Source organism: Rhipicephalus microplus, chromosome 7 (genome assembly GCF_043290135.1).
Source record: "Rhipicephalus microplus isolate Deutch F79 chromosome 7, USDA_Rmic, whole genome shotgun sequence".
Classification (NCBI taxonomy): domain Eukaryota; kingdom Metazoa; phylum Arthropoda; class Arachnida; order Ixodida; family Ixodidae; genus Rhipicephalus; species Rhipicephalus microplus.
The window spans coordinates 83,027,611-83,053,661 of NC_134706.1; positions in this window are offsets into that span (position 1 = coordinate 83,027,611).

Here is a 26,051-nt window from a genome sequence, read left to right on the forward strand (position 1 = left end):
CCAATCTGTGTATGACCGACAGATCTGCATTAAAAAATATTACGTGTGAGAGACTGGGGCAAGGAATTCATTTCAACTATAAAAAGTGTGCAGCTTAATACACCTTGTGGCACTCCTGTTTCTTGGACAAATATTTTGAGATAAGACAGTACTAACTCGGACACAGAATATCCGGTAGGGCAGGTAGCTTTCGATGATTGTCAGCATTCTACCCCGCACACCTAAATGTGACAGGTCTCGCATTATGCCAAAGTGCCATGTAGTGTCATATGCCTTTCTCATATTAAGGAACACAGAAAGAAAAAAGTGCTTATGAACAAAAGAGTCGAGAATTTGTGCCTCGATACAGACAAGATGGTCACTGGTGGACCGAGCCTCTCTAAACCCACACTAGTATGAGTCAATTAGGCCATTAGTTTCAAGGAAGTGCGTCAGAAGCCTGTTTATAATTTTCTCAAAGACCTTGAAAAGACAGCTGGTTAACGCTATTGGCCTGTAGCTGGAAGCTGAGGATGGGCCTTTTCCTTGTTTTAGAATTGGGATAACGATAGCTTTCTTCCAGGCTGAGGAAAGCTTGCCGGAAGACCATATCGCATTTACAGGGAGATGAGAGCTTTTTGAGCTTCAGTGAGCAGGTGTTTCATACTTTCATATTGCCACGTTCCATTTCCCAAGTTTTGTTATCGTCCCAAAACACTACACAATTCTCAGCGCAAACCGCGCCTGCAGTTTTCGAGAAGCTTCCAGACTGTAGTAGATCATTTCGATAAGATCACGCCTAATCTGCGAACTGTACAGATTATTCTGGCACCTACGCCACCGCCAGCGATAACGCTAGAACATTCGACGGCAAGAGTATAAATGCCGACGCGCTCCACCGCTTGTCAGTAGTTGATCGACGGCCGACGCTCCGTTCGCCGCTTACCTGGTGCCGGGATTCCCCCGACCAGGCACGCTGCCAGTCGTCGACCCCATCTTATCGACCACCAAGCGAACCCCTGAACAACCCCCCCCCCGGCTCTGTCCAGGCCTTCATCGTGAGCCAACGCCCGGGCACCACAGTGCAAGCCGTGAAAGCCAGGGCCAGGACGAAAGTGTGATGGCTTTCGCAGCGCCACCGCCGAAAGCTCATTGCTTTAACTTCAGCGCTCCAGAGGAGAGCACCGTCGATGACATCATAGATGCCCTCGAAGCAGTAACCGGACCAGCCAGTATTAAGTCCCTCCAGCACATGGCAGGTGCAAAGTTCGGCACCGCAGCCGCAAACGTCCATGCAGCCACCAAGCTGAAAAGCCAGGGCGCCATTCTTTTGAACGACGGATCAGTTCCACTAGTCAGCGTAGGTCCTGAAAGAGTCCACGTCACAGTCTTCCGGGTACCGCTGTGGGTAAGCGACGCAGCCCGAGCGACTGCTCTCTCCGTCTACGGCAACGTGCAACATATCCACGAGCCAGTGTTCAAGGGCCGCCCTGGGGTTGGCACAGGTAACCGTGTGGCGCGAGTGGAAATGAAAAGCCAAATACCAAAATTTCTGACAGTCCAAGGCTACAATGCCGTGTGCGACTACAGGGGTGTCAAGAAAATGTGCTCTAAGTGCAGGAATGCTGGCCACATCGCCAAAGATTGTGCCACGCCCCGTTGCACGCGCTGCAACGTGTTTGGACATGTCACAGAAGGCTGCGCAGAACCGTGCCGCAAGTGCTCGAGCAGCCATGCAACAGCTGACTGCGTACGCCCGAAATCCTTCGTAGCGGCTGCAGCAGCGGCAGCCGAAGAACAAGCGTGCGCCGACCTCACGCCCGCATTGCAAGATGATTATCCAGCGCTCGAACCTGCGAGCGACACTGACACAAGCGACAATAACGCCCATGCTGAACCACAAGACGCAGGAGACCTGCCTCCCCTGTCTGAGAAAGCCTCGTCAACCCTTCACACCCCGTCCGAGACTAGCGACTTCTCGCCGGACGCCTATGAAGAACACAGCTCATCCAAAGCCGTAGCCCGAGTGCCCGTACTCAACAGAGACCACGAGAGCTACAGCTTTGACACAGTTGGCACCACCAGTAGCTCCGAGGCGCCGAGAGCTTCGGTGGGACGCTGCACCCGAACGACAGGACGTGCAGACACTCCGATCATCGGCCCAGACAAGACCACAACAGTGATTATGCCACCGACAACGACGAGCGCCCGCGCCAGCAAGTACTCGGCTCAGACTTGCAAACTGAGCCTGTCAAACCCCATTTACCACATTACAGGTGCGGCTGCCGGTGCGAGTGTCGGTGCCAGCGCCATAGCAATAGCCCGTTCAGCCACCAAACGAGCCCACCCACCGACCACGGACTCGGAGGGCTCTACGGACAGTAGTAAGCCCCAAAAACTCGCTATGGCTCTGACGATGTCAGAGCATTTCTCTCTTTAATTTTGTTCCCTCGCTGAGCACTCGCCCTACCCCCTGCAAGGGGTTTCTCTGAAGTTTGCGCGCACTTCCCCTATTTTCAAGATGGCTACGGTGCATTTTCTCCCCTGAAATGTCAGGGCTTTCAGACGCCGAAATAAGCAAAGAGAAGTCATGCACTTCGCAAGGTCACGTCATGTCGATATCCTTTTCTTACAGGAATGCAATTTTAGATCCCCTTTTGATGTGCAATCCTTTTGTTCACATTTTGGAGTCGAGGTGTTTTTTTTTCGTTGACTTCTTCAAAGATGTGCGGAGTCGGAGTTGTTTTTTTTCGACACCAGGGTTACGTCGAAGAACACACTGTGTTTATGGTTTTGACGGCCGCACACTAGCAGTAGACTTTGACTTTCACGACAGACGAGTAAGGGCGCTCGTAATATATGCCCCAGCTCAACGTGGGGGCACGGCCGACCTTTTCAATTCACTCGACTCATTAATGTTTGACAGTTACCCCACTTTCTTAGTTGGAGATTTCAACTGTGTCGAGGACACCAAATAAGATGCGCGCGGACGCAGACAAAGCAGACAATATAGCGGAGTTAGCGCATCGCGAAAACTTATCCGCAATTTCAAGCTCGGAGATGCATGGGTCGACACTCACGGGAATGACTTCGTTGCAACCTGGCAACGGGGTCCCAATATGACCCGGCTAGACCACTACTATTTTCCAGAAGTGCTAGCCACTCATGTCCTTAGTTGCAAGGTCCTACATTTCCCACCGGACGTTCCACGCATTACAGACCACTTTCCAGTGTCTGTAAAACTTTTCTTTGAACAATCCACTACATTTAGAAACCATTGGAAAATGGACACCACACTCGTGTACAACCTGGAAAGCGTAGCATTACTGCGCAATGCACTAGAGCAAGCATGCAAAAGGCCGCCTGAACCCCGTAACTTGGACGCATTGAAACACATTCGGCGCACCGAGCTTATCAAAGCGGGGCGCGAAAGGAAAGCGCGCCTGACGACAGAGATAAACGACACGCTACGAAAAGCGCGCATTGTACGCAGAGGCGAGACGCTGACGTTCACAATACACGACTATCTCGATCAAATAAAGGCGCGGTACGAACTTTTGCTACGTCTTAGTTCGCGCACGGCTGCGCAGTCTTTTATCAACGGACGACCAGTTTCAGATCCAGCTGTTCTTCGAAGTGTTCGCAACGGCTCTTTGGGTGAACAAATGCATGCCCCTTTCGTTCAGTTGCCGAACGGCAAACAGTCTACATGAGCAGAAGACATAATGAGGGTCTTTAAAACACATTTTTCTAATCTGTTCAAGGTGCAGAACGCGAATGACGTGAACTATACCACCATAGTTAATGAGTTTTGCGAGGGAATTTCCCGCGTACCGGAGGAGCTCCGCAATGGTCTGTGCAGCCCAGTGACGCTGGATGAATTACGCATCGTGCTTCAGCGCATGAACACAACCGCCGCCGCCGGCCCTGAAGGGATACCTTTGAGTTTCTACAAAACCTTCCTTGAAACAATAAAAGACCACCTTTTGACAATGCTAAATGGGCTTCTTGCTGACGGAATATGACCGAATACGTTTCTTGAGAGCAGAGTTATACTCTTGCTTAAAAGCGATGGAGAGCCGTCCGACCCAAGGGCGTGGAGTCCCACTCCCCTACTTAGCTCGGATTATAAGATATTGACGGCCAGCCTTGCAAACCACATAACAATCATTCTACCGGAAACAGTAAGCGACATACAAACATGCTGTGTCGCAGGTCCTACGATCTATACCTCACTTGCGCTGACTCGCGATTTATTCACGAACGCTACAAGAACACAAATATCTGGCGCTTTTGTTTTCTTGGATCAGGAAAAAGCTTTTGATTGCGTAGAATGGAACTATCTCTTCGCTGCTTGAGTGTTATGGTTTCCCAGCACATTTAACCGACACCCTACGTTTACTCTATGAAGACTTAGAAACGTCATTAGTAGTGAATGCCTATACATCTGAACCTATTGCAGTAAGTAGGGGCATTCGACAAGGCTGTCCCCTGTCCGCAATTCTCTTTGTATTAAGCATAGATTCATTATTGAAACAAATCCAGAAATGTACTTCGATACGTGGTTTCCGTCTTCCAGGCTTGGGCGAAGTGAAAGTAGCGGCATACGCCGATGACATCTCGTTGTTTATTCGGAACATAAATAGCTACAGAGCCTTTCTGCGAATATTCCACACGTATAGCTACCTGTCGGGAGCACGTTTTAGTCCGGGAAAATCAAGAAATTGTGCTTTGGGATGCACATTGAAGAGTTCCCTGACGGCATCCAAATAGTCTAAGGAGTTAGTCTTAGGTGTAACTTTTCTTTTGACTGGTGAGGTAGTCCGCACCACATGGAAAGAAATCCAACACAAAGTGGACAGACGCATTGAAGTCACCTGAACCTTTCAACTACCGTTTACTGAAAGAGCTGATCTTATTAAATCCAGCATAACGGCGTCACTGCATTATGTAGCCAGAATCGCTCGACCACCTCGTCGGGTTTTGCTGAGAGTGGCTACTGCGTGCGGCTCCTTTTTTGGAATGGCCACGCCGAAGCTGTCGCTAGAGCCTTGGTCCGCCTGCCAGTAAAATGGGGAGGGCTCAGTGGGCCCAACCTTGATGTAATGTGCCGCATGTTGGCTCTCAAAAACACCTCGGCACTCTTAGAGAACTCATCGTATCGAGGAAGGCAACTTGTAGTGTATCTGCTAGGAACCTCTAGAAGACTTTTTGGTTCAGCAATCGACACCAGACCAGCTGCTGAGCAGCCACCAGCGTATTACACACATGTTATAAAATCTTTGCTACAATGGCGAAACGATTTTCCTGTTCAAGAACTTATGGAAATGTCCCCCACCGACATGGGCGATTTAATAGCATTTAAAAGCCTATCTAAAAAACAACGCCGGAAATGCCGGGCGAAAAGACACTGGACTCTTACTAATACGTCTCTCCCCTCCGAGGTCCGTGACCTAAACTGGCGCAGGGAATGGGGGGCTTTACCAACGGCCGACTGCCTTGCGGTGTGGGGCGTGGCGCCCTCCGCCACATGTCCGCAATGCGGTCGCGTCGAAACACTGAACCATGTCTTCCATGAATGTGTAGTAGCGCGCACCTTTTGGCGCATGGTTACCAGGATGTTCCAAACAAGTATGCAGTGGAAGTCTAGCCACAGGGATAACTTTGTCGTACTCTTAATCGCCATTGGAGCCTTCGTCTTATGGAAACGAAGGGGACTGGCTTGCCGGAGGGGACACACACAGAGAGCCATGTTTCCCCTACTACATCGGCTAAGAAACATAATGCTTATGCATCTTAACGCAGAACTAGTCATGCTGGGAGAGGAGGCTTTCCTCCCATGGTGGTCTACGCGATTTATTATCACAAAAAATAACAGAGTGTCCATGCCTTTTCTCCCTTATTGAGGAGGTGGGCTAGAGCGTGTACCACTGTGACAATACAGTGTGTATTTTTCTTTTCTTCTTTAGAAACATGTATTTTTGTGCAATATTGTTCTTGAGCGCGAGAGCAAATTGTCCTCACAGGTGAATGCAAAATATCACGCTACACTGTGAAAGACCTCCCCTTGTTTGTTCATATAGCCCTACTGTTCATTTAATTTTAATCATCTCAATGTCATGAATGTCCTGTCTTTGTTGTACAATTTTTGCATTGTACGACACTGCATACGCTATAGGTTCTTTTGATGTATATAACAGCTTGCATTGTACATACGCATTGCTCACCATTGTCCATTCTTATGTGTGCACATAAGCTGCGTAAGATATATCCGGAAATTAAATTATCCTAAACGCTATCTGTGCAAGACTGTTACTGTAATCGAACTTTCCAGTTACCGGGCACAGGTTCGCCCAAATAAAAAGTTAAATCCCAACATAAAGTCGCCTGTCTTGGGCCACGTCACAACCCCGTGACATCTGGTGGAGGTGCTGATTCGTTCATGTACCGGACGCCCCCATCAAGCCGTGAACCCAGCCCACGTCGCGGAGAAGACACCGACGCCAACCAGGAGCAGCGAACAAGCCGCCGACAGCACGGGCTACCACTGGAGTACGGGCTTCTACAAGACAAGGCGCGGAAGATCAAGGTCATGACCGCGACTGTAGCGACAATGACAACCGCAGCGTCCCAGCCCACGATGGTCATTCATCAACCCAGGGAAACACCAATTTTCCATGGGTCATCGTTCGAAGACCCGGAGTCCTGGCTGGAAACATACGACCGTGTGGCCGCCCTCAACCACTGGAACCATGACGAAAAGCTCCGTCGTGTGTTCTTATATTTGGAAGACACCGCGAGGACCTGGCTCGAGAATCGGGAGTCCACGCTCCGAACGTGGGATGTTTTCTGCGGCGCATTCTTGCAAACGTTCGCGTGCGTCACTCACAAACAGAGGGCCGCTGCTTTATTAGAGACCTGGGTTCAGCTACCAAATGAAAATGTCGTCATTTTCACATAAAAAAATGACCCGACTATTCCGTCACGCTGACCCAGTCATGCCTGAGGAGAAAAAAGTTCGTTTCCTCATGCGAGGGGTCAAGCAGGAGCTCTTCGCGGGACTGATGAGAAATCTACCGAACACCGTCCAAGAATTCGTAGCCGAAGGGACCACTATCGAAAAGACCCTGGGAATGCGCACCAGTAGAATCGTCGCCTGACTCCAGAATGCGCTGCTGCTCAAGCCAGTAGCTCCAAATACCTGCGTGAAACGATCCGAGCGATCGTGAGGGAAGAGCTGTGCAAGCTGTTGCCCTTGGTGCAGCCTCAAGTGGATTTGATCGCCGACATTGTGCGAAAAGAAGTTCGGCAATTGCTTTGAAATCCCCAAGCACCGCTGCCCGAGCCGGAAGCTATGAGCTACGCCACTGCAGTGCGCCACAACGCTCCCCCACTTCCACGCCAAAACGTCGCCCCATCGCAATTCCGTCGACAGAAGCCACCACCGCCACCACCGCCACCGATGTCATACTGTTCGCCAGCGGCCCAGTGCAGTGCACCGAGGAAGACTGACGTCTGGCGCACCCCTGACCACCACCCGCTCTGGCTACTACTGCGGTGAGGCCGGACGCACATACCGTCGTTGCCAGTACCGACAGATGGGACTGCGTGGCATCGCGGTTAATGCACCGCGTCCGCAGCCAGGAGAACGGCCACGTGACATCGCCGACTACCTGACAGGAACTCAATGGACACCACTAAGTCCATCCCGTTTGCCGTCGCCCAGCCGCCGCATGTCGCCGCACCACCGGCAGTACACTGGCCCAACGCGGGACCGGTCTCCTAGCCCGTATCCGGGAAACTAAGGGCAGCAACCAATGGAGGTGCGGTTGCTGTGTGACGCCATACCGAAGATCTTCCGACGACGACGCCGCGACGGAGCTTTCCGAACACAACGCCAACCAGGCAAAGCCCTGACGGCGAAACCTCACTTACCGAAGGTGACCTGACGATGCAACATGGAAACAGCGGAACAAGCCGACGCAGCCGTGACGCGACGCCACGCCCTAACTGTAATGCGAGACGGTGAACTAGCGACCTCGACGTTCTTATCGACGGTCACATTGTGACCACTCTCGTCGATACTGGAGCCGACTACTCCGTCATCAGTGGGTCGTTCACCGCGAAGTTAAAAAAAAGTTAGGATAGCTTGAGAAGGCGCTGAAATCCGCACAGCTTGAGGTCATCTCGTAACGCCTGCAGGAGTCTGCACAGCCAGAGTCACCATTAGCGGCCGTATTTATACTACAGACTTCGTAGTCCTACAGCGTTGCTCGAGAGATGTCATCCTTGGCATGGACTTCTTATGCCTCCATGGTGCTATCTTCAACCTAAATACAATGTCAATAACGTTATCCACAGAAGAAGCACTACCGCCACGCACGCCATCAGGAAACCATGCCTTGAATGTGCTGGAAGAACAAGTCACCATTCCGCCTCGCTCAAGCGTCATTATTTCAGTCGGCGCTCCTAAATCCCCTCACTTGGAAGGCGTCGTTGAAGGCATTCAGCATCTGTTGGCCACCCGAAATATTCGCGTCGCAAAAGGAATTGCAGAGCTGCGGAGAGGCAAAGCAACGGTTATGCTCATGAATTTCAGCAATGTGTACAAACATGTAAACAAAGGAACTACGCTCGCATACATCGAAGAAATTGTCGAAGCCACCAGTGCTTTCGTCCTCGCCTATTCTGCGTAAATTGCTCAGAGGAACCAAGCCCCTCCCATGGCTTGGTTCCTCTGAGCTCAAGGCCCTGCTCCTGCAATACGAAGATTGCTTTTAGTCGTCATCAAAAGTTCGGCAGACCCCAATCACGAAACATCGCATCATAACCGAAGAAAATGCCAGACCATTCCATCAGAGTCCGTACAGGGTTTCGACGCGAGAACGTGAGGCCATGAAGAGACAAGTTGATGAAATGCTGCGGGATGACATTATCCAGCCGTCCAAGAGTCCATGGGCATTCCCCGTGGTGTTGGTGAAGAAAACGTATGGTGCCCTACGTTTCTGCGTCGATTATCGCCGCCTGAACAAAATCACAAGAAAGGATCTGTATCCTCTCCCACGAATAGACAACGCACTTGATCGGCTCCATAACGCCAAGTACTTTTCGTCAATGAACCTCAAGACTGGCTATTGGCAAATCGAAGTCGACGAAAGAGACCGAAAGAAGATGGCGTTTATAACACCGGACGGCCTCTTCGAGTTTAAGGTGATGCCCTTCGGCCTTTGCTCAGCGCCTGCAACTTTTCAACGCGTTATAGATACAGTATTGGCAGGATTGAAGTGGCAAACTTGCCTTGTGTACTTGGACGACGTCGTCGTGTTTTCCTCGAGTTTAGACGAGCATCTTCGGCGCCTTGAAGCTGTACTTCAAGCCATCAAGACGTCCGGACTTACACTGAAGCCAGAAAAGTGCAGATTTGCGTACGAAGAGCTCTTGTTTCTGGGGCACGTTATTAGCAAGGCTGGAGTTAGTCTCAATCCACGGAAAACAGCCGCCATCGCCGACTTCCCGCCGCCCACTGACAAGAAGGCGGTGCGCCGATTTCTGGGCCTGTGCGCCTATTATAGGCGTTTCGTGAGAAACTTCGCCCGCATCCCCGATCCTCTCACTAACCTTACCAAGGCCGACGTGGAGTTCAAGTGGGAAACGCCGCAGGGACACGCTTTCCAGGAGCTTAAACATCGCCTCTAGACGCCTTCGTTACTTGCCCATTTCGACGAATTCGCCGAGACAGAAATACACACTGACGCAAGCAGCGTAGGTCTTGGCACCATTCTTGTGCAGAGGGCTGACGGACTTGAAAGGGTTATTAGTCACGCTGGCGATCGCTATCCAAAGCAGAAGCCAATTATTCCACAACAGAAAAGAAGGGCTTCGCCATCATCTGGGCTACGTCGAAATTTCGCCCCCACCTCTACGGCAGGCCCTTCAAAGTTGTGAGCGACCACCACGCCTTGTGTTGGCTAGCCACCTTGAAGGACCCTTCAGGTCACCTCGCACGATGGAGCCTGAGACTTCAAGAATATGACAATACTGTCACAATTCACATACTGCCACAATTCACAAGTCCGGCAATAAACACTCCGACGCCGACTGTCCCTCTCGTGCGCCTGTCGACCAACCACCACCCGACGACCCGGATGACGCCTACTTCTTGGGAATGATAACTACCGACGACTTCGCTGAACGACAGCGGGCCCACCCGGAACTTAAGGCCCTAATAGAATACCTCGAAGGCAGGACCGCCGAAGTCCCGAAGGTATTCAAGCGCGCACTTGCGTCGTTCTTCCTGCGAAACGGTCTTCTACAAAAGAAATACTTTTCACCGCTTCGAGCTAAGTACCTCCTTGTGGTGCCTTCAGCTTTGCGACCAGAACTCCTGCAGGCCCTGCAAGACAATCCGACGGCAGGGCACCTCAGTGTTTCTCACACGCTCGCGAGGATACAAGAAAGGTACTACTGGCCACGTCTTACCACTGACGTCACCCGTTATGTGAGGACATGCCGGGACTGTCAGCGACGCAAGGCACCGCCGACAAGGCCAGCGGGATTTCTGCAGCCAATTGAACCACCTTGCCGACATTTCCAGCAAATTGGTATGGCCTACTGGGGCCGTTCCCAACGTCGGCTTTCGGAAACAAGTGGATCGTGGTAGCTACCGACTGCCTCACCCGCTATGCCGAGACAAAAGCCCTTCCCAAAGGCAGTGCATCCGAGGTAGCTAAGTTCGTCGAAAATATCGTCCTACGTCACGGCGCCCCGGAGGTTCTTATCACCGACAGAGGAACGGCATTAACTGCCGACTTAACTCAAGCGATCTTGGCATACAGCCAGACCAACCACCGCTGGACGACAGCGTACCATCCACAGACCAACGGCCTCACCAAGCGGCTTAACAAGACGATCACCGACATGCTGGCAATGTACGTCGATATCGAACAGAAGACGTGGGACGCCATTCTTCCGTACGTGACCTTCGAATACAACACGGCGGGGCAGGAGACGACACAGATATCTCCATACAAATTGGTCTACGGAAAGAGCCCGGCAACGACGCTCGATGCCATGTTACCCAACGTCACCGACGAAGAAAACCTCCGTGTGAGTGAGAACCTTCAACGTGCCGAAGAAGCCTGACAACTCGCGCGTCTCCGTATCAAGAATCAATAGACGACCGACAGCCGCCGTTACAATCTTCGACGACGCTTCGTGGAATACCAGCCCGGTGAACGTGTTTGGCTGTGGACGCCGATACGCCGACGTGGACTAAGTGAAAAGATTCTGCGACGGTACTTCGGACCGCACAGGGTGGTTCGACGTCTCGGCCCACTTGATTACGAGGTTGTCCCCGACCACATCACGAACTCTCAATGACGCCGATCGCGACCTGAAGTCGTCCATGTCGCAGGCCTAAAGCCGTTTCATACGCGTTGACAAACTGAAACAGTGTTTTTTGTATTATTACTCTATCGTAATTTATTCATTGTACTTTCTTGCATTATTGTTGTACCTTCATCTTTAGTTAAAGCATCGGAACGATGCTTTTTTCAGATGGGGGCAATGCCACGTTCCATTTCCCAAGTTTTGTTATCGTCCCAAAATACAACACAATTCTCAGCGCAAACCGCGCCTGCAGTTTTCGAGAAGCTTCCGGACTGTAGTAGATCATTTCGATAAGATCACGCCTACTCTGCGAACTGTAAAGATTATTCTGGAACCTACGCCTCCGCCAGCGATAACGCTAGAACATTCGACGGCAAGAGTATAAATGCCGACGCGCTTCGCCGCTTGTCAGTAGTTGATCGACGGCTGACGCTCCGTTCACTGCTATCTGTGCCGGGGCAATCGCTTCTCGGCTTTTGGATTTCACGGTCAGACAAGGTCCTGCCGGCTTCGCCGCCTCGTGCGAGCGACTGCCACCTCTGGGTCTCGGGCCTTCCAGCCCGGAGCCCCCCCACCCCTATGCCAGGAGGAGCACGGTTGCCGGTCCACGCTACCTTCCCGGAGCCCGCCTGCAGCCCACCCGACTCCACCTGATCCCGAGCGGCGTCTCCCCAGGCTTAGCCGCAAATTTACCAGAGTGCAGCTCGACTGCACGCTACTAGTTTTCTACAAGTCACGCCCCCTTCTGCTGGCGACAGCCCCTCCAGAATGGCGGCCACTACCGACCTACCAGTGCGGGAGAACTGCTTCCTCTTCACAGCGCCGTACGGCGACGTATCGCTTGATGATCTTATAGACGCTATTGAATTAGAAGCTGGTGATGATAGTGTTCTTGTTATGCAGCATATGGGCGGGGCCAAGTTTCTCGTCTGTACACGTAACGCCAGCCAGGCAACAAAGTTAATGGTGGCGGAAGGTTTCAAGGTTAATGGAGTAAGCGTACCGGTTGAGGCCGTCGGGCCGCCGGTTACGTACGTCAACGTCTACCGATACCCCGCCTACCTGTCTGAGGAGATACTTGGCAACGCCCTAGCACAGTACAGTAAGGTGCGGGGCATCTTGTTTTCTACTGTGGCCACCCGCCAAAATAAGTTGAACGGCGTCAGAGTCGTAAAAATCGAAATGAGTAAAGCGGTGCCTAACTTTGCGACCATTGCGGGGCACCGGGTCATGTTCGAATATAGAGGCATGAGGTGGGTGTGCGCGCGATGTAGTGAGGTGGGCCACATGGCGACCGCATGCTCCGCACCATACTGCAAACGATGCAGAACTTTCGGTCATGAAACTGAGGGCTGTTCAGCCGAATGTAAGCGTTGCGGGGGTCACCACGGAACGAAAAAATGTTTTAGGACGCGCTCTTATGCGTCAGCCGCTCGTGGGTTCCCCTCGGTATCGGACCTCGCGTCGAACTCGGTCCAGCCGAGTGGCTCCCCGTCGCAGAAGCCAGGCGAACCCCCCTCTCGCTTGCAAGTGCTCGTACCCAGGACCGCGGCCCGCGCCCCCCCAAGGCCTCCCTCCCCCCAAGGCCACGAAACGGATGCCAGCTTGCTCACAGGAAGCACTGCGGCGGATTCATCTGCCAACGAGGAAAACAAGCTCGAGAAGACTGACGATGCCGCCACCATGTTGTAGCGAAGCGTCGGGGTTGTTCAAGTTAGGCACATCGGACGACCAGGGAGACGAATAAGTGTGGGTGAAACTCCGCGGAGGCAACCGATGAGACGTCTACACGATGATTTCGTGGAGCACTCATTGGGGGTTTATTTAGCTAACACAACTTCAATTTACAAAATGCACTCGGTCACAAAGGCAAAACACAGAAAATGGTGGCATACCCCTCGGCCTGCATAGCTGGTCTCCGGTGGTGAGATCCGCTGTTGACCCCGACTCCGCTCACTTTTCAAATTCAAACATCCTCGTTTTAACCCTTGGTCGAACAAAGAGTCTTCACAAAAACCAATCACATGTTGGGACTCGCAGCATCACAACCAATCACAGAAACACTTTCATAAAAGGCACTACATTTGTAAAAACCTCGTCCCCAAAATGAAACACGCAAAGGGATAGGTCCTCCGCACGTGACACTCTCTCCCATGCCAGGCCGTGCTGCCCAACATTACTCGTGCTGCCTCCTTCGGCTGACTACCGTCGGCGGCCGTTCCCACGCTCGGGCCCCGTCAGTTCTTTCATTAACTGTTGTTTCCTAGAAGCGTCCTTAAGAGCGATGGATACACAATTCAGCTCCGTGCGCTTACCAGGTGTACATGCGACAGCGAGGCGCCCCGACATCCTAACAACAGCGCGGGAGAATATGGTCGTTTACCTGCCGCCACTATGTCTCGGTCAGGCTAAGTGGTCGCGTCCCCATGTCATTCTCAATGACACGCGTGCCTGCCAACAATGGCTTAAACTCAGACGGTGGCGCCGGACCTGCCTCTTGCTATACGCTTTTCCGAGTAAGCTTTCCCTTTCTAATTCCGAACGGGGGCGACCTTGACTGCTCCACTTGTGAGCCGTAAAAGAACAAGGTTTTCCGCGAAACCCTGCTCTCGCGACACCTCCCCCCTACGAAAAAGTGTGTCCCACTCGTTTTATCTGCAAAACACGACAAGAAATAGACTAATTATACAAAAAGGTTTTGCATTCAACAAGTGTATGAGACGCCTATTTAAAGACACTTATGCATGTGTATAAAGGTGAGAGGCTTTTAAAAAATTACATAAAATCAACAGATGAAAGAAAAAAACAAAACAAAATCATTGGGCACAGAAATATATAGGTTCACTCGTCGGTACTGCAATACAACTCAGTGTCCGTTTCGTAAGCACTGACATTCTGTTGTGCGTTGTTATTATTGAAAATGTCTTCCAGTCCGAGTAAAGTTCAGTGTCCGTGTCGTAGCTTTCGCATAGCGGAACTGGAACACTGGTCTGTGTCCCGCGCGCACAATGTAGCAAACGGAGTTCCTTACCCACTCGCGAACCGCACTCGCGCACATCACCATTGGAGCCGCACTCGCGCACAACACTTTGATGCAATCCGTGGTCATCTCTCTTTGCACTGCACTCGCGCACAACACTTCGGTGCAATCCGTGGTCATCTCTCCTGGCACTGCCCTCGCGCATATCACCACCGAGATCGCGCACCTCATGATTATCATCAGACTCATCGTCCACGTCGTCGGCATCGGAGCCCAATCGAACGTGGCAGGGCTTTAAACGCGCCACATTCACAACGTCACGTTTTTTCCCAGTTTGGTCTACCACCTCCCAGTTGTTCTCGGCTACCCGGCGCACAAGAAGGAAAGGTCCGTGATATTTGTGAACAAGCTTCGTTGTCTTCCCTTTCGCCCGGGTGGGAGTCCACAAGTACACCAAGTCGCCCTGATGATAAACAACACTTCGTCGCCTAGCATCATAGCTGCGCTTGTTCTTCTCCTGCTGACGCTTCTCCCGTTCATTTACTATTTTTCGAGCCTGCCGCAGCCTGCGGGCCACTTTCATTACATCCAGGGTGTAGTCGAATCCACGTTGCGCGCCCGATCCTACATCCACCGGTAGTGTCAGTTAATGTCCTTGAAAAAGAAAGAAGGGAGTGAATCCCGTCGTCTCGTAAGTGGAAGAATTGTATGCAAAAAGAACGTACGGTAGGAATTCATCCCAGTCGCGGTGGTGTGAGGAAACGTACATGCTGAGCATGTCAGCCAACGTGCGGTTAAAACGCTCGCACAGGCCGTTGGCCTGTGGGTGGTATGCTGTTGTGGTGGCATGCTCGCTACCCACGAGCCGGAATATTTCTTCGGTCAAGTTGGCGACAAAGTGCTGCCCACGATCGCTTATTACTTTCTCCGGGGCACCATGAAGTAGGACGATTTGTTCGACGAAAGCTCCTGCTGCTTCTGCGGCAGTGGCCGCTGGACACGCGACAGCCTCGACCCATATCGTATGGTAATCGGTAATCACGATGATGTAGCGGTTCCCTGCTTTGGATTTAGTGAAAGGCCCAATGAAGTCCATGCCCACCTGCTGAAAAGGCCGACCTGCAGGTGGGATCGGTTGGAGGAAACCGACCGGCCTCCCCGGTGGTTGCTTTCGTGTCTGGCAGTCGGGGCAGGAGAGAACGTACTTGCTTACGTACGAGAACATCTTCGGCCAGAAATATCGGCAACGAACTTTCTCCCATGTGCGCTTGACACCTAAGTGGCCTGCCGTGGTGGCGTCATGGCAGTACCTTAAAATCTCAGATCTCAAGCACTTGGGGACAACGAGCGCATCACGATCCTCCTGAAATCCTTTCGCCCTTCGATACAGTACACCGTCGATCAACCGAAAGCTCCGTGCCGTTCTTTTAGTTTTCCTGACAACGGGCGCATCCGGGTGCTCGAGGTGCTGCATAATTTCTTTCATCCATGGGTCTGCCCTCTGCTTTTTTCCAACATCCACCTAATCCAGAACCAGCAACGGTAAGGGGTTTTCTTCGCTTACAGGCGCGGGATCATGAGGAAGGCGGGAAAGCGTGTCGGCATTTCCATTCTTGAGGCCAGTGTGGTGTCGCAACGTTATGTCGAATTCCTGAAGCAACAGAGACCATCGCATAAGACGACCGTTCGGATTCCTTACTTTCATTAGCCAAGCTAGGCTGGCTTGGTCAGTCACGACCGTGAACTTAGAACCAAAGACGTATGGCCGAAACTGTCTGCAGGCGTACACAACGGCGAGGCATTTTTTCTCAGTTGTACTGTAGTTTATCTCAGCCTTGTTAAGGTGGCGGCTGGCATAGGCGACGACTTTCTCTTGAGTTCCAATTTTCTGTACAAGCACGGCGCCAATGCCGTAATCACAGGCATCAGTGTGCACCTCTATCGGCTTTCCCGGCTCAAACTGACGCAGAATTGGGGCTGTGATCAGCTTCTCTTTGAGGGATTGCATGGCCACTTCGCATGCCGCATCCCAGACGAAAGGAACATCCTTTTTGGTTAAGTTGGTCAGAGGTCGGGAAATGCGAGAGAAATCTTTGATGAATCGCCGATAGTAGTTACAGATTCCGAGAAAGCTCTGTACACCTTTCTTGTTTCGTGGCTTTGGGAATTTTTCGATCGCTGCTACTTTGTCTGGGTCCGGCCGGATGCTTTCACCTGTGAGAATGTGTCCAAGATATTTGATCTCCTGGAGGGCGAAGCTGCATTTCTCGGACTTCAGTCGTAAGTTTTCCGCGTCCAAAGCCGAAAACACACTTTCCAAATCTTGCAAATGAGTTGCCATGGTCTTCGAGAAAATAACGATGTCGTCCAAGTAGGCGAAACAAACTCTCCAGAGAAGACCACTGAGGACTTTGTTAATCATTCTCTGGAATGTGGCAGGGGCGTTGCACAGGCCGAAAGGGACAACATTGAATTCGTACAGGCCGGGTCCACAGGCAAATGTGGTTTTTTGCTTATCTTCCTCCTTGATGCCCACTTGCCAGTAGCCTGATGTTAGATGAAGTGTGGTGAAGTATTTTGACCCCTGTAGCACGTCGAGAATGTCATCAATTCGTGGCAGTGGGTGCACATCATTTTTAGTGACCTCATTGACTCTGCGGAAATCGACGCAGAAACGCCAAGTCTCGTTTGGCTTCTTCACGAGGACGACAGATGATGACCAAGGACTGTGAGACTCTCTAATTATCCCATCGCGCAGCATTTCTTCTACTTGTTGCTCAATCTGTTGTCTTTCAAAAGGGGAATGACGATATGGGTGCTGATGAATTGGTCGAGAATTGCCTGTGTCGATCACATGTTCAGCGACATGAGTCTGCCGGATGGGGTTGTCACTGCTCGTAAATAGATGGCGGTACTTCTCAATGAGCAACAGCAGTTCATCCCGCTCAGGCGGCTGTAGGTGATCCCCAGTCTCTATGTCAAACTCTTGAGGCACTCGATCGTTCTCGGGGGCCGTGATTGCCAGCTGTGCGTCATGAATAGATGAAGCCCATCCAAGCTTTGTTCCGCTGAGCAGGTTTACTGGCGACATGGTGGGATTAGCAATGCGAATGAGGCCTCTCCCATGCACGATCCTCGTTATTGTGCGTGCAACCTGAAGTCTGTTTCTAAGCGTGCTGTTCGGTTCGACGAGGTGAATTCCGTCCCTTGCGACCTCTACTTCAATAGCGGCTTCTGTGCGAGGTTCAATGCGAATTTGCTCGTGGCACCGCACTGTAAGTACATCATTAAGTTCGGGGGCACTTGAGTCTATACGTAGCCGGAAAATTTCACCGTTTAGTTGCAGCTCTTTTTTGGAGAAATCAATGAGAAGCCGGGCTGCTCGACAAAAAGGAAGACCACCGAGTAGCTCGTACGGGCAATCCTTGACCACTAAAAACGTCTCGTGAACTTTGATGGTGCCAAATTCAAGTTTTATTTCAGCTTCATCATTGGGGGTGAGCAAGCCTCCGCCAATTCCTCGGATGAATATGTCTTTTCTCGATTTGAATGAAGCACATATTTTGTTAGCTAATTCTTCTGAGATGACATTTACGGACGAGCCGGTGTCAATTACAAGTTTTGTTTCTGTACCGTTGGCTCGTGTGGGGACTGTGAGAAGCTGACTTTCCGACAATGTGCCGATGGGGCAGCCGGGCTGGCCCCCTAGGCCCAGCCGTTCTCGTTTCCCGAAAGATTAGGCTGAACATTCTGATTGCCTTGGAGCTCAGCCTCATCGTTCCTGTCATCTCGGAACCGCTGCCAGCACTGTTGGGCTATGTGACCTATGCGGCGGCAAATCTGGCATCGGGGACGCCCGTCGTTGGCACGGGAAGTTCTCCGAGGCCAAGGCATTGGGGGGCGACGCACCTCGTCTTCGATGCCTTTTAGCCGGTCAGACAACAAGGCAACCGAGTCCGCAATCGTTTTTAGGTCTCTCTCGTGGTCGGCAACCTCCCGCGGGCAACGCAATTCGGCCGCGGCGCAAGTGGAGACACACGTAGGAGGAGGGTGCCCTGTCGCTGTGGCGGGTGCGAACCCTACGGGATGCGCGATGTTTTGCATCCACGACTGCGATCCGGTGGAATACTGGATGCCAATCGGTTGTAGCCCCGACACACGGCTCATCAAAGCTGCCAGATTTATGCGTTGCAAAATTTGGAGGAATGCAGTGCAGCTCTCCGGGTTTGCGATTATCATTTTCTCCAGAAAATCCGGACGTAAACCACGTATAAGGTGTGGCAACCGATCATCTTCCGTCATAGACGGGTTCACTCTTGCACACAGCTGTACGACGTCATAGTAGTACTGCTCGGGGGTTTCGGACGGCAATTGAGGGCGGTTTTGTAGCCGCAAATAGGCGATCTCGACTGAGTGGCGACTCGTAAAGGACGGTTTTAGTAGCGTCGTCCATTCTTCCCATGTATCAGGGGCACCGGTTAGAATTTGAGTATTGTGCCAATTTTTCGCATCTCCGTCTAAAGCCAGATATAGAAATTTCACCTTCGTGGCTTGGTCCCAATTATTAAGCGACGCTACATGTTCGTAGCAAAGTAGCCACTCAGAAATAGATTCCTCCGGCGCGCCTCTAAAGACTGGTGGTCCGACGAATGGTTAGCTTGGGGGGTAGACATAGCAGAGAAGAAGGTAGGGGGTCCCGTCATAGTAGAGCTGTCAGAGGTAGGTTCCTGATATTTGTTGTTGACTCGGGGCATAATTTCAGAGCGGGACTATCGTTACCGAGCAACCTCCACCACTTTTTAACGAAGCGTCGGGGTTGTTCAAGTTAGGCGCATCGGACGACCAGGGAGACGAATAAGTGTGGGTGAAACTCCGCGGAGGCAATCGATGAGACGTCTACACGATGATTTCGGGGAGCACTCATTGGGGGTTTATTTAGCTAACACAACTTCAATTTACAAAATGCACTCGGTCACAAAGACAAAACATAGAAACTGGTGGCATACCCCTCGGCCTGCATAGCTGGTCTCCGGTGGTGAGATCCGCTGTTGACCCCGACTCCGCTCACTTTTCAAATTCAAACATCCTCTTTTTAACCCTTGGTCGAACAAAGAGTCTTCACAAAAACCAATCACATGTTGGGACTCGCAGCATCACAACCAATCACAGAAACACAGAAACACTTTCATAAAAGGCGCTACATTTGTAAAAACCTCGTCCCCAAAATGAAACACGCAAAGGGATAGGTCCTCCGCACGTGACACTCTCTCCCATGCCAGGCCGTGCTGCCCAACATTACTCGTGCTGCCTCCTTCGGCCGGCTACCGTCGGCGGCCGTTCCCACGCTCGGGCCCTGTCAGTTCTTTAACTGTTGCTTCCTAGAAGCGTCCTTAAGAGCGATGGATACACAATTCAGCTCCGTGCGCTTACCAGGTGTACATGCGACAGCGAGGCGCCCCGACATCCTAACAACAGTGCGGGAGAATATGGTCGTTTACCTGCCGCCACTATGTCTCGGTCAGGCTAAGTGGTCGCGTCCCCATGTCATTCTCAATGACACGCGTGCCTGCCAACAATGGCTTAAACTTAGACGGTGGCGCCGGACCTGCCTCTTGGTAGACGCTTTTCCGAGTAAGCTTTCCCCTTCTAATCCCGAACGGGGGCGACCTTGACTGCTCCACTTGTGAGCCGCAAAAGAACAGGGTTTTCCGCGAAACACTGCTCTCGCGACAATGTCATCGGAAACGGAATCGAGCTACCTCGAAACTGTCTCGGCCCAATCATCCCCGTCTATGCCATTCGTCCCCCCGTCAGTCCAAGATCAAGGCAACTACTTCCCGGTGCTTGCCGAAACTTTCAAGCGAAGTGAGCCCCCCCAAACCGCCTCCCAAACACCCGTTAACGTGTTGGCCCGAGCGTACGCCCAAGACCTCGACGACGCTACCAATGACCCCCCCAAGGACGAATTGCCCATCGTGAGCCGCGGGTATTACGCGCTCCCTGACGACCAAGACCGTGCTCAAATAAACGAGCCCTTCTCCTTCGAGCCCTCCTCCGGTAAAGCGTCGCCCTACACAGACGGCCAACTTGACTCACTCGCGTCCCAGCGGGTGCCAGGCCGCGAGCAGAGAGCTCGTTCGCGGTCGCGCCGACGCCAGGGAGAGGAGAACAAGAAAGAAACGAGAAGGAGAGCCACAAGCAGAGAGGCGCGACAACGCCGAATTGGGTCAGAAGCGACAGCGAGCGACAGCGATGCCCCACCGAAGGCGAAGACGCAGAAGCTCGGCCAAAGCGCCGCAGGCAAAGGGGAACCGCCCCCTAAAGCCAGCGCGCCGATCTGATAACACCTTCGCTTCGTTACAGACAGCAGTGCCCGTGCGCGCCGGCGCCGCCGTTTACCCCTTCCTGTTTCACTCCCCCATGCGCTGCCTCCCCTTGCCCCCACCCCTCCCTTCCACACACTCACGTACTCCCCTCGTTTCCACTCCACCATAGTGCGTCTGATGGCTGACCGAATCCGTTTCGCCAATTGGAATATTCGCGGTTTCCGCGACACGACGAAACAAACCGCGGTCGTTTCCTTTGCGAAAGCCCGCAGCATCGACTTGTTGTTTGTCCAGGAGACGAATTTCCGATCCCCCCTCGACGTCGCTCGCTTCCGCAGCCTCTGTCACGTCGAAGCCTTCTTCTCATTGACGAGGACCAGGTCATGCGGGGTTGGGGTTGTGTTCGTCACCAGGAGGTTTAGGCAAAAAGCCCATTGCGTGTTTTGCGCTGACGGCCGCACATTAATGCTTGACATCTTCATCGATGGGCAGAAAGTCCGGTTTGTGAACATGTACGCGCCAGTAACTAGATCGGAGACGAACCCCTTTTTCAGGGAGCTTGGCGAGTACCTGCTGGCCCCCCTCCCGCACGTAGTCCTTGGAGACTTTAACTGTGTGGTCGACACTGCGAGGGATATCCGGGGACCAAGTTGCGGAGGCTCAGCCTACCGTGCAAAAGAACTGATCAAATTTCTCGAACGCCTCCGACTTTCAGACGCATGGGTCCGCCTCCACGACGACGACTTCGGCCCCACCCGCGTGTCGAGGGTCACCGCTAGCCGGCTAGACCGCGCGTACTTACCGGAGCTCCTGCTTCCATCCCTAACAGCGTGCGAGGTGGTCCCGTTGCCACCCCCTCAGGCCGCTCTGTCTGATCACGCGCCACTGCTAACAACCCTCCGTGCAAAGCCTGGCCCCAAACCAGCCGAGGCATCGTGGCGCCTGGATTCTGCACTACTAAAGGATCCGGTGTCTGCACCACAGATCAAGACGCTCATAGATGCCTCGATTAGAGCATCCCCCCGCGTAACCCCGACTACCTTGGACGACCTCAAAGAGGCCTGGAAGGTGCTCCTTCAAGACGAAGGCCGTAAAAGGAAAAAGCGCTTGACGTCCCAGATGAACGAGTTACTGCGCAGAATGCGTATCATTCAGAGTGCTGACACCCTCACTTCCTGTACACGAGATTACCTAGCCTCGCTCAAAGTGCAGTACGAACGGCTTCTTCGGGCAGCTACTGGCGAAAAGCGCGCGACTTGGGCCACCTCGAGCAAGCGGCCAGAGGTAGTCTCGCGCGAAGTAAGGGGAAACGGCTCTGTGCGTATTGCAGAAGTAAAGCGCCCAGATGGTACCCTAGCGACAGACCCGGTCGAGATCGAGGCGACCTTCTTGCACCACTTCGAGACAGCCTTTCACGAGCCGGACGCCACAATGATCGCCTCGGAGCCAGCGTCCCTGTCGGAGCTGTGTAAATTCCTTAAGCGTCTGGAAGAGGATGAATGCCTGACTATTTGCGGCGCAGCAACGTTACCGGAATTGAGGGCCGCTATCCAGTCAATGCCACCAAACTCGGCTCCCGGTGCGGACGGCCTCACAGCGGGCTTCTACGCCACCTTTTTCGAGAGCCTATGTGAACCACTCCTAGCCATAGTCAACACGGTCCTCGAGGGACAGCGAAACCTGCCTCCTTCGGCATGGGGCGCGTAGTCCTCATTCTTAAAGGAGGTGCACCGCCGAACGACCCTGCTTCTTGGCGCCTGCTCACGTTGTTAAATGTAGACTACAAGATCGTGGCGTCAATCTTGAACAGCCGACTAAAGACCTTTCTGCCGGATATTATTGCTCCACACCAGGCTTGCGCAGTCCCGGGCAGATCAATGTTCACCAACCTGACCACGACAAGGGACGTGTTCCAGTACGCTTCGGAGAAAAGAGTCACTGGAGCCTTTTTTCACTTGATCAGGCCAAGGCTTTCGATAGGGTCAGGCACACCTACCTGTTCGAAACCCTGCGAGAGTTTGGCCTACCGGCAAGCTTTGTACAAGTGATAAGGCTTCTGTACTCAGACCTCAGGTGCCACGCAGTAGTAAATGGCTCCACTACAGACACCTTTCAGTACATGAGAGGGATCAGGCAGGTGTGCCCGCTTGGCCCAACCCTCTTTGTACTCGCGATAGAGCCGCTACTTACATCCCTGGCAAGCGACGCGCAAATCCGGGGCCTTCCTCTCACAGGAACTTCGGACCTGAATGTCCTCGCATACGCTGACGATATCTCCCTTTTTGTGCGAGATCTAAGCAGTCTCGAGCGCTTTCACCAGGTATTCGCGTCATACGCACTAGCATCAGGTGCACAGCTAAATGAGAGGAAGTGTAAAGCCCTCCTATTCGGCCATTTCCCGGTGCACGTGATCGGCAATTTTGAGGTAGTCACCGCTGTTAAGGTCTTCGGTATATACTTTTCCCGCGAGGGAGTTACGGCCTCAACGTGGTCCCGAGTCGTGGACAGGGCTGCACAAGTGCCAGAGAGCGCTAGCCTACAAGGCCTGACGCTATGCGAGAAAGCAGTAGCCGTCAAAACAAGCATTTGCGCCCTAGCCTCGCATGCGAGCTGAGTAGCGCTGATGCCCACAAGAACAGCAAGCCAGTTGACCAAACTCATTAACGCATACCTCTGGGATGGGAAACCGTCACCATTGAAGCAAAACTTGCTACAACTGGCAGTGTCAGGAGGGGGTCTCGGCCTACCACATGTATTGACCACGAGCATTGTCCTGGCCCTGAAAACCGCCCGCCTGCTCGCGCGTGCGAGTGATTATCTAGGGCGCAACCTACTCCTCTACTGGAGTGGAGTGAAGCACGACTGGCTGGATGCAGGCCGCCACACCGGGCCCTTTGCTGAGGCACCCGCGCCCTTCTATAAAACGGCGTCGGCTCCCTGGCGCATGTTGAGGCAAGAAGTGCCCGAAGGCGATGTGGATGAGGACCCGCCAGCGCGCATCGTTGAAGCCATCACGTGGAAGCAGTTGAGCGACACTGAACAAAAACGAGCTGAGCGCGCGAGGCGCGAATTACTCTCGCTCCGTTGCGGCACCTCCCGTGATGCACAGGATTTCCTCCTGAAAAAGGCTTGGGCCATCCTCCCTACCAGACAACGCCTGCATAAATTTGGAATAGTCCCGGATGCACGTTGCCCGAACTGTTACGCAGTTGAATCGCAGGATCACGCGTTGTTCCAATGCGTGGCGGTGAAACCCGTGTGGCGGATGGTAGCCCACTCATTTGGTATCCGCCCACCTCCCCACCACAAGCGCAACAAAGGTGCCTTCAGCCAACTTGTGCTGATCTTCACGATGCGCTAGCTATTTGGCAAAGGAGATCGCTAGCGGAGGCACGTAGAAAGCCTGTGCGGAGCGCGTTTTCGGTAGTCTCGCGTATCCGGCGGTTGCTATGGGCCCACCTATCCGGCGAACTCGAGGCCAGCGGCGAGGAAAACTTCCTTCGTCGCTGGCATACCAAATTCTTTTTTCTGAGGAATGGCAAGCTCTCCGCCCCAATCACTACCTGGTGACCCCCCTCCCGCTGTCTAGCACATGTATATATATATATATATATATATATATATATATATATATATCACTTTTTTCATTTCATCACCCCATTGTCGTTGTTATTTGTAATCGATTCGGGCAAAGTGTGCTGGTCGACACTTGAGTTAATTTTTGTATAGCGCCTTCTTCATTGATTGGCGCGTTCAGTCGGTTTTTTACGCGCAGATTGTTGCTGATGCCTTTTTTGGGGGGAGACAAGAGCCCCCCCCCCCGCTCTCTTGTACCTCCCGCTCCCTTGTACCCGCTCCCCCTGCGCTCCCGAGCCTCAAGGCCTCTTTTATACTTCCGGGCATGCACTTACCGTGTACGAAAGCAGCATTGTTTCAGGCGACAAAAAAGAAATAATACCTAGAGTTTTACAGCGCGAAGTCGCTACTTGTTCCAACCGCGTGTTGAGAAGACCTACCGCCGCGCATGATTAAGCCTGCTGGAGCACCACGCACTGTACAGTAAATAGACGGGTACATTCCCCCACATACATTGTACCTCTGTAGTGGTGCTTTCCTGATTGTACATGCACCCTTTGTAGTCGTGAAGCTCGATGTTTTTGTCATGTACTTTATCCTTGGTTGGAAGTCAATAAACTTCTCTTTGTTGCTATCTCTGCAAGACTGTTACTGTAATCCAACTTTCCGTTTACCGGGCACAGGTTCACCCAAATAAACAGTTAAATCCCAACATAAAGTCTCCTGTCTTTGGCCACGTCACGACCCCGTGACAATATGCGACACGGTCCGGGCCTGGGACATATTTATTGGAGCAGGTAAGTGAGGCTTGTACTTCAGCCAAACAGAAAGATTCATTGTATGGCTCGTGTGTTGTGGGTTTGCGCTCCAATCTCTGCTTTTCTTTTCTGGTTTTGTATCGTTGGATTGCTTCACTATAGCGTTATGAGCTGGAGACCTGCTGGAAGTGTGCCGCAAGAGTGTTCGCCTGGTCTTCCAAGCTCTCCCTTTGTGTGTTCATTAGAAGAAGTGTGTATTGTGGTCTTGCTACTTTACTAACCATGTTCCAGACTCTCACCTCATCTGTGTAATATTAATGCCTAATAAGAATTTATGCCAACTTTCTCTTCTCGCCTATCGGCGCATCCTCCTTCCTTGCGACTTGATGTTCTTAAAATTTATAAGATTTTCGGCTGTAGGCGAGTCTCTAAGCAACTTCCATGCCTTAATTTGTTCTTTGTGCGTGTTGCGGCACTCAATATTTCGCCATAGGACTCGTCGTTTGCCTGATGGTCCACATGTTTGTTGTATACGTTTTGTTGCAACTTCAATAAATAAATGCTGTCAGGTAGCTCGCAGCAGCTTTTATGCTTAACACCCCCATGTCATTCCAAGTTAGGAGAGTCATTTTTTAAACTGTTCCTAATCGGCTGTGGAGGACGTATATTTTATCTTGATGTGCTGAGAACTAGAGAAAATTGGTCGCTGCCGTATGGATTATTGATGACTTCCCATTTAAATAGAGGTAGGAGTGATGGAGATACTATGCTGAGGTCTATTGATGAGAGGGTATTGTTAACAATATTGTAATATGTTGGCTTTTGGCGATTCAGGAGGCACGTGCCGAAAAAAAGGAACTGTTCAACCATGCGACTTCACGTATTGCAGTGAGTGTTGCCCCATAAGCTAGTATGTGCATTAAAGTCGCCTAGGATAACATAGGTTTGTGAGAGTTGATCTATGAATGTTTATTGGGTTGGTGATGTGGCGGTATGTAAATAGAGCAAACTGTGACCAGTTTGTTGAAGAGGACAGCTCGGACG